Raw genomic sequence first — 12,812 nt, 5'->3', positions numbered from 1 at the left:
TTTTTAAATATGTCTTGGAAGGGGCTTCACTTATCAGTTCCCAAGGCCAAAGTACTCATCTCAATTTGCTTTAGTGGGTGGAACGTTTTTTTTTTTTTACAGCAAGGCTGCACAGCATTTACTGTTTACAGATACTTATCTTCCCTTGGCTGCACACATTTACGATACTTATCTTCTACTGAAGCTGTTCACACTGTTTAAGCCCTCTTCACTGTGGAGACTTCAGGGACTGTTAAACTATGAGATAAGATCTCTTCCCAGGGAAAAGGCAGACCGCTTTTAACAGTATGTGGGAATGTTTGCTTTTTTATTACTTTGTTGAGTAAAGCAGATACTTTAGCCTTAGAACGTTTGAGACATTTCTTATTTATGCATCAGTACCTTTCTTAGCACTTTGTAGGCATTATCGATTGATTTTACTACTATTCAGGCAGTCACAATGGCAGTTAAAACAGGCTTGATTTAAATAGTGCAGCAGGTGCAGTGGCTCCAGGCCCAAAAGTTGTCATAACTCCTCCAAACACCTAATATTGCTATATTTGACAACTAAACAGGCAGTCAATTGCAGTTTCCTTTCAGGTAAAATGGGCATATTTTGAATGGCGCAGCAGGTGCAGTGGCTCCGGGGCCAAAAGCTCTAAGCACACCACTAAACACAGATTTTTGCTAAATTTTACAACTAAACAGGCAGTCACAAGTGCAGTTACCTTGCAGACAACAGGGTCATGATTTGAATGGTCCAGCAGGTGCAGTGGCACAGGGGCCAAAAGTTGTCTTAACTCCACTAAACACCAAAATGTTGCTATAGTTAACTACTAAACAGGCAGTCACACGTGCAGTTATCTAGCAGGCACATGGGCAATGATTTCAATGGTGCTGCAAGTGAAGTGGCCCTCGGGCCAAAAGCTCTAAGAACCCCACTAAACACAGATTATTGCTAAGTTTTACTACTAAACAAGACAGTCACGAGTGCAGTTATCTAGCAGGCAATAGGGTTATAACTTTCAATAGTGCAGAAGGTGCTGTGGCACCAGGACCAAAATCTCCAGACACCCCACTAAACACCTACCTAATATTACTATAGTTTACTACTAAACAGGCAGTCACAAGTGCAGTTACCTTGCAGACAACAGGGTTATGGTTTGAATAATGGTGCTGTGGAACCTGGGCCAAACGCTGTCATAACTCCTCTAAATCACAGGGATGCCTTGGCTCCATACAGATTCTATCATGCACCGTCCCTGTCTTTTAGGATCCTCCTACACCGTCCGGCTTTGGGACTGACATAGGTTGAAACGTAGGCTCAGGTTAGGGCTGAGCCTCCGATCATTCCAACACCAGCGGAAGACTCGCAGCCACATCCCAGCCAGACTCCATGTACGATGCCACCTTCTGAGTCGATGGTGGCACCGCTGGTAAAGACACTATTTTCACTTGACTCCCTGTTGCTGGTCGAAATCTATCCCTCCAGGAGGTAAACTCTTCACCTTCTGGAAGAAGGAGACTATGCCTGTGGTATCTTTGGCCGTTCCTCGATATCAGGGTCTTGGATCGTTTCCACAGAAACAGCAAGTTCAAGATGCTGTCCCTGGGTCAGGTTTTATAGTCTCTGCAGGTGGAAGACTGGATGGTGTCTTCTGACTTGCAGGTTGCAACCTTTCCTATTTCAATCCTGTGGTACCACAGAAAGTGCTTGTGGTTGGTACTAGTCATTACCAATTCACAGTACTTCCTTTTGAATTGACATCAGCCCCTCGGATCTACACGAAGGTGATCGAGGTGGTGGCAAGCCATCTCAGAAGGTTGGGGATTGCATTATTACTGTATACTGTAAATTGCCCATGTTGGTGCTACATCATTTGTAGTAGACAACTTTCCTGTTGTTCGACTTGGGGTTTTCAATCAATTCTCATCTGAAGCTCCGTCACTCCCTCCTGTTCATCGGGCAGTATTGGATAACATCTTGCTGAGATCTTTCTTTTCTTCACATAGCATATGGGACACTGGGGACATGATTCTGATGTTTGGGATGGGAGCACGAGTCCCAGTCCTGGAGGTCCTTCGTTTGCTCGGTCTGTTGGTTTCCTGCATGCTCCTGGTCAATCATGCACACTGGCACGAGGACTCTACAGTGGTGCCTTTCTTTTTATGCAGTGGTCCCAACATCAAGGGAGCCTAGAAGAATCCATTGCAATCTCCAGGGACGCTGCAGAGGAGTTGGGCTGGCGGGAAGAGAGGAGTACTTTTTGCAAGAAAGACCTTTTCTGCTGCCTTCCAGCGGTTGAAACCCTAGGATGGGGGGCACATTGGGTTGACATAAAGTTTGGAGGCCTCTGCTCTCCAGAAGACCAGAGTTGTGATATCAATTTGCTGGAACTGAAGACGCTCCGATTGGTGCTCAAAGCCTTTCTCCCAACACTTTGCAGTCCGTTGGTTTAGATGTTCACGGACAATACGACTGCAATGTAGTACATGAACAAGCAGGGATGAATAGGCTCTTGGACTCTCGGTAGACAAGCGCTGAAACTCTGGGTCTGGGCACACCAGCATGGTTTATTGCTAGTGGCCAACCATCTGGCAGGTTTGTTGAACAAAATGTTCAATAGTCTGTCAGCGTCATTGTGCAGACTAGGAGTGGGGTCTCCACCTAGTGGTGGTCCAATACCTCTTTGAGGCACATCTCACATGGACCTCTTCGTCACTCGAGACAATGCCTACTGCCTGAAGTTTGGAGCATTCCAACATCATTCTCAGGGAGCCTTGGGGTATGCATTTCAGTTAGAGTGGAAGTTTCACCTTCCTTTGCAATCTCCAGGGATGCTGCAGAGGCGCTGGGCTGGTGGGAAGAGAGGAAAACATATTGCAAGCAAGACCTTTTTGCTTCCTTCCAGCAGTTATAATGGACATTTTAACCCTAGGATGTGGAGCACATTTGGGGGATGTGGAGTTCGGAGGCCTCTGGTCTCCAGAAGAGCAGAGTTGTCATATCAATTCACTGGAACTGAGGGCGCTCCGATTGGTGCTCAAAGTCTGTCTCCCAACACTTTGCAGTCCGTTGGTTGATATGTTCACGGACAATATGACTGCAAAGTAGTACACGAACAAGCAGGGATGAATAGGATCTTGGACACTCGATAGAGAAGCTCTGAAACTCTTGGTCTGGGCACATCAGCACGGGTTGTGGCTAGTGGTCAACCATCTGGCAGGTTTGTTGAACAAAAGGTTCAATAGCCTGTCAGCCTCATTGTGCAAACCACGAGTGGGGTCTGCACCTGGTGGTAGTCCAATACCTCTTTGCAGCACATCCACATGGACCTCTTTGTCACTCGAGACAATGCCAACTGCCTGAAGTTTGGAGCACTCCAACATCCATCACAGGGAGCCTTGGGGGATGCATTTCAGTTGGAGTGGAAGATTCCCCTACCTTTTGTCCACCCTCCTCCCCCCAATAACCTTAATCCCTTGGGGTCTAAGGAAGATTCACCACAACAGGGCCCAAGTCATTATTATTGCCTGGGATTGTCCACAAAGCATGGTGTACAGACCTTCAGTCCTTAATGACCTCAATTACATCATCGTGACTCCATTCTGCAGCACACATAGAATGAGGAAAATGCTATGAGGATTGTGTTTTTGCAGGAAGGTGTCCCTTCCTGTACAAAAACAATCCTGCCTACAATACAGGCACACTTGCACCATGACCCAAGGGTGCCTGGGTTGGCGCTAGGCAGCCAAAACTGCACCAGCTCTAGGAAAGGACAGGAAATGTGCCATATAATGTTAAATACGGCACATTCATGCCCTTTCATATAGCGCAGCAAGGTGGCTTGCTGCGCGAAAAAGATGATACATTTGGGCCTAAGTGAATGGGGATACTTTACTGAAAGAACAAAGGATATGCTTTTAAAGGACGAAAAGCCCTCCCAACCTTAGCTGGCATGCTTCATCAGACCAAGCCTTTCATCCTCCAAAATAGAATTTTCTTTGTATCCTTCATTCTTTCAGTAAGGTTTCACAACTCCCATAGCATCCAGCAAAGAGAACCTTTGGTGTCTGGCAATACTATAACAGGTACACGTTTCGGGTACACCTTGTCCCCAAGGTTGTCTCTTGGTGCTAATGACAGTTAACGGTTGTTTATTGTTACACCAACCCCTGGGATTTAATCCTGTGATTATGGTGTCAAACAGATCCTTGGAGTGAATGCATTAGTTCACCAACTCGCCAGACATGGTTTAGCCAATAGAATAGGTTGGTGATCTTGTTCTGAGGTCTTAAGCTGGGCATAAGGTACTGTCATTTTTAGGTATTATGATAAATAGAACGTATGTGAGAAGTTGGCCTGGTATATGCTGTCCACTAGTTATAGTGGGCACCTTGCACCAGTCCAAACAACCCCTTATTGATGATAGGTTAAAGACAACCTTTATTGAAAGCTATCCTAGTGGTAGCTATGGAGAGCAGCCTTCAGGCTAAGTCTTGAAGGAATGTAAAGCAGCTTGTTTTACCAGTCTGTAATCTCCTGAATGGCTAAATTAAAGGCAACCACACCAGGTATATATATAAAATATATGTATTTATTACTAAACACACCCTGCTAGTCTCTTTATGAGGCTAGAGGTCAAAACACATAAGTTACACTTCAAATATTGCAGTAAAATAGCACAAATACACGTTAGGCCCTAGGGGCGAGCCAATCCATATACTAAAATAGTGGTATAAGATCCACGACTTAACTAGACACAAGGCCTAGAGCCGGTAGAATCGCTGGGACCCCAAGGAACCACCCAAGGTAGTGACACGGGGGACCCACGGGGCCGTGTGCAGTGTGAGAACACAGCAGCGAGCTCCCTTTAGCTTCTATAGGGAAAGTCGCGGTTAGATTTTTAAAGATTAGGGACACTAAGAAGTGTACTAGGACCAAACCCTTTTGGACTTAGGCAGTTCTAGGGTCAACACCCACGGGAGCACCGGAGTACTCGAGTTACCTCACCCAGGGAAGCCGGGTGCATAGGTGTCAATTGGTGTCGGGTTCGCGTCGTCGTTTTCAATGGAAGCTGGCGAAGAAGTGCTGCTGCCGGGAAGATGCGAAGTGTTCGAAGAGATCCAAGCCTGGATCGAAGATGTGAGGAACCTGAAAGCAGAGGGGAGAGAATCTGGGTCACTTGCCAGTGACCAGGGGCACGATAGACAAATGCCCACCGATGTCGGGTGTTTCAGGTCAAGACGGTGAAGCTTGACTCTTCAGCCACGAGGACCAGGAGGCGTCGGACCGATCAGGAGCTGGATTCGAGCTGTCCCATGAAGGATGTCGAGTGCTGCGGCGTCGGTACCCGGATTGGACACAACAAGCCTTGGCAACAGCAACCCACGCAGAAAGGAGAAAGATACTTCGGTGCAGACCAGCAAGGTCTGAGGGACTCACCACACGTTGGGGAGTCAGGCACGTCTGGATCAACCTGGGAAGCCCAAGGAAAATCAAAGTTACCTTCACAGGGACCCACCAGTCACCGGACCAGGGATCGCGAAGGGACCTCGAGAGGAATCACAAAATGGCAGCCCACGGGTCACTCGGGGTGACTAGGCCGACAATCTTCGGTGGATTCTCTGCTCGGGGTGTGGGCTACATGTAACCCAATGCACAGCCTCAGGTGACGTCCAGAAGCTGATGCACTTGCAAATGTGCACGGTGTACAGGGGTTCCGGTTCCACGTCACTCATGAGGGCTGCGGGTCTCAGCTTTACTGGGGACTCGGGTCGGCCTCTGAGAAGTCTGGAAATCCTCTTCCTGGGCTGCAGATACTTCGGAGTCCGTCAGGAGCTTTGGAGATGCAGACCGGCAAATGCTTCATTGGTGCCTGCCAAGCAGGGGAGTCACTCCTTGACCCTAAGGGAGATTTCTTCAGTCCTCTAATCTTGAATGGAGCGTCTAAGTTCCAGGATTCAATTGCAGAGTTTAGTCCAGGGATATCTAAAGTCCTGTTGCCAGGGGTTCCTTACTTATACCTAAGAAAGAGGTTGGACTAACTCAGGGGACCCACCTATGAGAGGGTTTGGAAAGAGGGGTGGCTACACCCATTTCCTTTGTCCAGTTTCGCACCAGAGCAGGGGCTGGTAGCCCCTGCAACCGGTTTGAGCTGGACTATGCACAGGGACACCAAATGTGCCCCCCAGTGCAGACTTCAAAGCACTCTTGGAGTGCTCCCACCCAGCCCCAATACACTAAAGCCTGTCTGGGAGGTTGTTACACCTCCCTGTGTCAGGAAACCTATTGTCCAGGCCTCCTCTGCCGGAGTTTTGGTCAGCAGCAGGATGCCAGACTCGTGTCTGAGGCTGCAGCATCCATTTTGTGACGCCAGGGCTCTGTTAAACTGGTACCGGGTATACTGGTGCTGTCATGTCTCTCCCTCTAGAAGGGTGGGATCATATTCCCACACCAGTTATTGATGTGGGGGTATGATTCCAAGGTGTTTGACACCAAACACGACATGTTTCCGTGCAGCCAGTCCAAAGTTAGCATAAACCGTTTTAGTTATAATGCACTTAAGAGTATATGGTCAGGCTGCACTACTGACAACCCTGGAGGAGAGATTCCGAAGGCTGCAGAGGGGCACGGCTCATGCCTGGGCACCCTCTCACATATAACCAAGCACCCTGCTTTCAGGATTGATAAGGCCTGCCATAGGGGTGACTGATAGGTTTCTATGTGCAGTGATAGGTGAGATATAGTGAACCTATATCTCTGTAAGAGGTGCATGCACCACCTTACCCAGGCCGAAGTAGCAGACCTGTGGTGTCATTTTGGAGGGCTTTCCAGGGGGGGGGGGGCATAAGACATGCTTCAGCCCCTGGTTGGCCTCTGGGGTAACTATGCCCTGGGTACATAGTATACCATATACTAGGGACTTATAAGGGCACCTCAGAATCCAATCTGTGGTGTACCTAAGGTACATGTAATCAATTTAGAGAGAAAGCAGCTAGGCTGGGGTCCTGAATAGCAGGGCCCCAGCCAGACTAAGATCGAAAAACAGTGAAACATCAGCAAAAAGTGGGGGTAACCATAAGAGGCAGATCCTACTCTCCTACAACTTAGACTTCTTATTCTGTTTGTGGAAGTCCTTTTTTCTTTTTAAGGAAAGTTTGCTCTACCACTTTAGCAGGTTGGCATTTTAGGAACTTAGCCTGGTCTTGACAGGTTTGCAATTAAGTTGAATAGTGTAACTTGCCACCAGTACAGTAAGTAAATGCTGCTTCTCTAAAACCCTCTTCAAGAATTTTAGTCACCATGCACAGACCTTGCCCTATAAAGGCATGTGTTTGGTGGTGGTTGAGCTTGACGGACAGAGAACAAAGATGGCCGCATAGTTTCAGGACTCCTGACTGGATCCCCTTTAACCCATCACAGTGCCCTGAGGGAGATGATGTGGTCACCAGAATGGTGGACAGCTGGTGCCATCAGCAACACATCGAATGGAACATTTGGTGATTTGAACTGGGTCCCACTTCGCTGAGACTGACATCAACCTTCTTACCCTTCCCCCTGAGTAATGATACACATGTACAGACTCCCCAGCAGAGCCATAAAGGGACCCAGCTGTGGAGACAGTACTGATGACTCGGCTCTGCAAACTGAAGAAGGAAGATTCTTCAGATGGTAAAATATAAAACGTCTGTGATTGCAGAAATATGAAGTAGGGCGAGAGTTGTCTGCTTATCCTCTGATTTGCACCCTGATACTTTGCAGAGCGCGTAAAGAACTACAGGCTGTAAATGGGAACCAGGGGGCCATTCTGAGGAGTACTTCCACTTCCAGATTCCTCACCTCCTGAATCTCCTCCGGGCACCAGATTGGATCTGGAACATTTGAAGGAGCCCTCTTTTGCTGACAAGTGGTGCAATAGCTCCAACTGATCTCAGACACCTCTCCGTATGTGATATCACAGAATCATATGGCACCATTCGACTTGTGAGTACTAGCCATTATCAATTCACAGTACTTCCTTTTGGATTGACATCAGCACCTCGGATCTACACAAAGTTGATTGCAGTGGTGGCAAGCCATCCAGAAGGTCAGGGATCGCATTATTACCATATCTAGACGACTGGCTGATCAAAGCAAAGTTGCACCAGTTGGTGCTCCATCATTTGTAGTAAACAACTCTGTTGTTTGACTTGGGGTTTTCAATCAATTCTTGTCTGGAGCTCTGTCATTGCCTTCTATTCATTGGCATGGTTTCTTACTGAGAGCTTTCTTTCCTCCACAGAGGATATGGGACATTGGGGACATGATTCTGATGTTTGGGATCGGAGCGTTAGTCCCAGTTCTGGAGGTCCTTTGTTTGCTCAGACTGTTGGTTTCCTGCATCCTCCTGGTCAATCATGCACACTGGCACGAGGGTTCTACAGTGGTGCCTTCGCATGCAATGGTACCAACATCAAGGGGGCCTAGAAGAATCCATTGGGATCTCTAGGGGCCCTGCAGAGGAGTTGGCCTTGTGGGAAGAGAGGAGAACGTTCTGGAAGGAAGACCTTTTCTGCTTCCTTCCAGCGGTTGTAATGGAAACTTTAACCCAAGGATGGGGGGCGCATTTAGTGGACATGGAGATCTGAGCCTTCTGGTCTCCAGAAGAGCAGAGTTATCATATCAATTCGCTGGAACGGAGGGTGCTCTGTTTGGTGTTCAAAGTCTTTCTCCCAACACTTTGCAGTCCGTTGGTTTAGATCTTGATGAACAATACAACTGCAATGTGGTACCAGAACAAGCCGGGATGAATACGGTCTTGGACACTGGGCAGAGGAGCTCTGATCCTATGTGCTCTCTTTTATTCTAAAGGTTTATGCAGCATGTTAGATGCTGTTTCTGGCTATTCAAGCTTCCAAGTTGGTCATTTACCATTTCTGGGCCTGTACCATAAGCAAATTAAACTTCTGATGTTTGGTTCAGTCCTAGGTCTCTGCAGACTTGGCTGGACCAATGCTGGTAGTCATTTTCTTGGGGGTCACCCCTCCACTCCTGCCCGATTGGGTGCCTTACTCTGTTCCAGTTCCATGCCAGGTGCAGCGAGAGCAATACCCTGGTTTTCTGGCACCTGGTGTTGACCTCATTCAAATGGCGTCATTCATTCAGGCTTTGCTGTCTAGGCTCCGACCCCTCTGATACCCACTAGTACACCCTTAGGCCCTGAGAAGCTCATTTTATGCCCATCTGCTGTCTCTCCCTGCCCTGGTGCAGTTGGCTTGGGACAGCTGACAGGCTCTTCCAGAGCCTTGATTTATTTCACTATGTTTCTTTAGACCTTTTTAATTTTATTTTTGCTTATGGTGCCGACACAGGGGCTGGTGCTAGTGCAGGACCCTCACCTGGTCTCACAGGTGTTGGATCGGAAATTTAGGACTGATGCTGGTGATGTGCCTTGTGATCTCAATCACAGACTCCAAGGCACTCTTCTGCTCGCTCTTCTGGGTCCCCAGCTGACTCACTTATGATGTTGGTGGGTGAGGATGTGGGTGACAACAAGGAACATGTTGAGCCTTATCTTCTTCCGCGTCTTGGCGAGGTTTCTATTGCGCCTTTCATAATGCCAGTAGACCTAGAAAGGGCCTCCAGTCTTCCTTGGGAAAACATTTCCTCCTTTAATAAGGCTGCTCAAAGTTGCAGCGGTCTTGGATTTTCCACTATGCATGGCAATGTTTAGAATGAATTTATTAATAGAAATCTTGCAATCTGGCCCTTCCTCGTCATGCCCATGCTGCTCTTTAATGAGGTGCTGATGGAATCCACTAAGCATATTTAGAATTTACCAGCCTCTATTCTGGAGGTCAGTGGTTGAGTTGCACAGTGATATCTCCGGACTCCTTGTCAGTCTGATTTTCTACCTTCGGAGTCTGACAAACTTGGGTTGCAAACCTTCATAGGTCACCGATTGACAACAGACCCCCCCCCCCCCCCCCCCCATCTGTTTACTTGGATGTGGATTTGGAGTGGATTGATGGGAGGGGGAATGTACGTTTTCAGGAAGTATAGCTATTCATTCTAGTAATTCTAGAACTGTTGGCCCTCCAAATCGCATGATCTTTGGGAGATGGTGGTCTTGCTCCTTCCAGTTATGTGAATTGCTACTTTGCTGAGGTAGTTAGTGATGGATTTGAAGTTTCTAAAATGTTTCCTAGATCTGGCCTTGACAATGTATTCAGTAGTTCGATCCATGGGCTACCCAGCCTAATTTGTTGGACTTAAACTTGGAGGACAGATGACCAATCTCTGTTTTGCTCTCCTGAAAGACATCTATTTCACCTGGTGGAGGCTTGGTGTGTTAGTCTAAGGAGTTCGGTCCATTAGTGTTCTGGGTAGGCAGTTGCTTCTGCTGGTACATGAAAGGATGCGCTCGTTTTCACTAGTGGTGATTCTTCATTTCTGGATGCTACTGCCATTTGCTCGTTATCAGGGCACAGCTTGGGCTACATTTGGCTTTTGCGCACTACAGTTAACAGGTGGATAGTTTCAGATTGGATACCCTTGTTTTCCTTCTTGGGCTTGGCTGTCAGTCACTGTCCTTGGGGGTCCAGTTCTCCAAGGTGCTAGTACCTTGTGTTCACCTGGTGTCTGTTGACATCTGTAATTATGGCCATTTTCTCTCCTTGGGAGTTCTGCTGTCGTTTTGACTCTAGTGCATCTTCATTTAAGCATTTACACAGGCCACTGGGCGTCTCTTTTGGGTGTGGTTTGGAAGGAGTTATTTATTCCCTTGCTTCCAGCAGCTGGTTGGGTTGTATAGGTTTTATGAGCTCTGCCTTCACTTAGTGATTTCCCTTATTGCACTGGTCTCAATTGGATAGTGAATGATCTAGTACATTGATAATTTTTTCTTCTGTGCTGTGTGGGATTCCCTTATAGACCCTGCTTTTCCTATTATAGGTTTACATTGCCTTGTGTCATGTGGGGTTGGTATTTAGATTAAGAGAACTCAGTTTGCCCTTGCCTCCACCTCATTCAGAAGGGTTGGGGGTCAGAAGCATAACTTTTTTCCGCCTCATGAGTGTAATTTTCGTTGCTAGTTAGTGGGCGTCACCCATTTATTATCTGCTGTACCTGTTGGTTCTGTGGTTTGAGTGTTACTAGTTGGGTATCTTAATCTTTCTTTTATGCATCTCATCTATTAAAGTGGAGAGCTAGTGCCCAACAGTTTGAACGGGGATGTTCCTAGGGTTACGCTTTGACATGTTTTGGTGATTTTGCTTTTAGGGATGCTTCCACCCTTTCATGAGACCTGTTGTGGCATTTTGGATACAGTTCTTACTTTCCACTGCGTAAAGCAATAGTTGTTTACAAAAGGAGCTATCTATCCACTGTTGCTAAGTCATAAAGGAATTCCTTTTTTTTTTAAATTATTTTTATTTTTCAATAAAACAGTGTAAATGCAGCAGAGATCACTTATTAATATAATCCATCCAAATAATAAAAAAAGAACTTCATTTCAGATAAGGATCGGTCAATTAATACATTACTCAAATATAGCAATAAATCATAGGCTAGAAAATAACATAATATAACAGCTGTATTTTCAAAATAAATTAAATCTATGTATACCCTACTTCACATTTTGCCAATAGCCTTAAAGGTATTCAGGTTAAGTGAGTGATGTGATCCAAGAAGTAAGAGGGCCCCAAATCCTATTCCCTTTAATCCTACCCTTTCTGCCTCTTCTTTCATAAAGTGCCTTTTCTAAATTATATATATGCAAAAATCGTCCCTTCCACTGCTGAAAGGTTGGAGGTTGTGGATCAAGCCAGGCTGAGGCGACACTAAGCCTAAAAACTGCCATCGCTATAAAAATAAGTTCTGCCCCATTGCCCCCCCGCTAGGTCATTTACCCCTTATAACATCAGCTGAGGTGTCTGAGGGACATTTTCATTTAACACCTGCTGTAAAAAGCCTGATATTTCAAGACCTCTAGGTTTGATGGGAGGGCAATTGGCGAAGATATGTACTATATCTGCACCAGATGCCGCACATCTAAAACAGTTAGTCCCCTCGGTTCCCCCCCCCTCTAACAATTTTTGCAGGCGTTATGTAAAGATCAAATAAAGTCTTGAAGTGTTGGGACCGCAAATTGGCGGAACACAATACAGCGTCCCCTAGTTGTAATGATCTCAAAAAAACGGATTCCGTAACCCCTAACTTATCCTGCCATCTCAGCCTATGCTTATCTCAATCATCTGGCACTCCTTCCAGCAGGCATCTATATATTTGTGAGATTGAGGAACTCGAGCTACTAATTAGCAATTCCATTAGGGGTACCTGCCCAAAACCTGCGGCACCACCAGCTTTTTAAACAGAAAGTCTCTCAGTTGCAAAAATAAAAAAAAATCCCGGGGGCCAATACCAAACCTTTCCCTAACTACTTCAAAAGAGGCTATATGGTGCCCAGCTAGAAGGTCACCTACCCTGTAAAAAAACACCTTTTCCCCACCTTACCAGGCACGCATCTTGTAATGCCTTTGGCTGATAATTCCTGATCATAGGAGAATACCTGCTAAACCTCCCAACACCAAGTTTCTTCCTAACACCTGCCCAATTACGAAAAGCCGTAATTAATACCTTGAATCGCGTTTTTTGCAAATAGCTTGCTTCATAAAATTTCAGAAGGCAGCCGTTAGCCCATGCTCCAATCAGTATCTCATATATTGACGGAACACAACAAGAATCTTCACTATCTTTTTCTATAACGCCAAAGAGAGACCAGTAATATTGTAATGAAGCTGCTAAATAATATAGCTTAAAATGCAGGAGCCCCCATCCCCCTCTAGCCCTA

Source organism: Triturus cristatus, chromosome 8 (assembly GCF_964204655.1).
Source record: "Triturus cristatus chromosome 8, aTriCri1.1, whole genome shotgun sequence".
Taxonomy (NCBI): domain Eukaryota; kingdom Metazoa; phylum Chordata; class Amphibia; order Caudata; family Salamandridae; genus Triturus; species Triturus cristatus.
Note: the sequence above shows the minus strand (reverse complement) of the source record.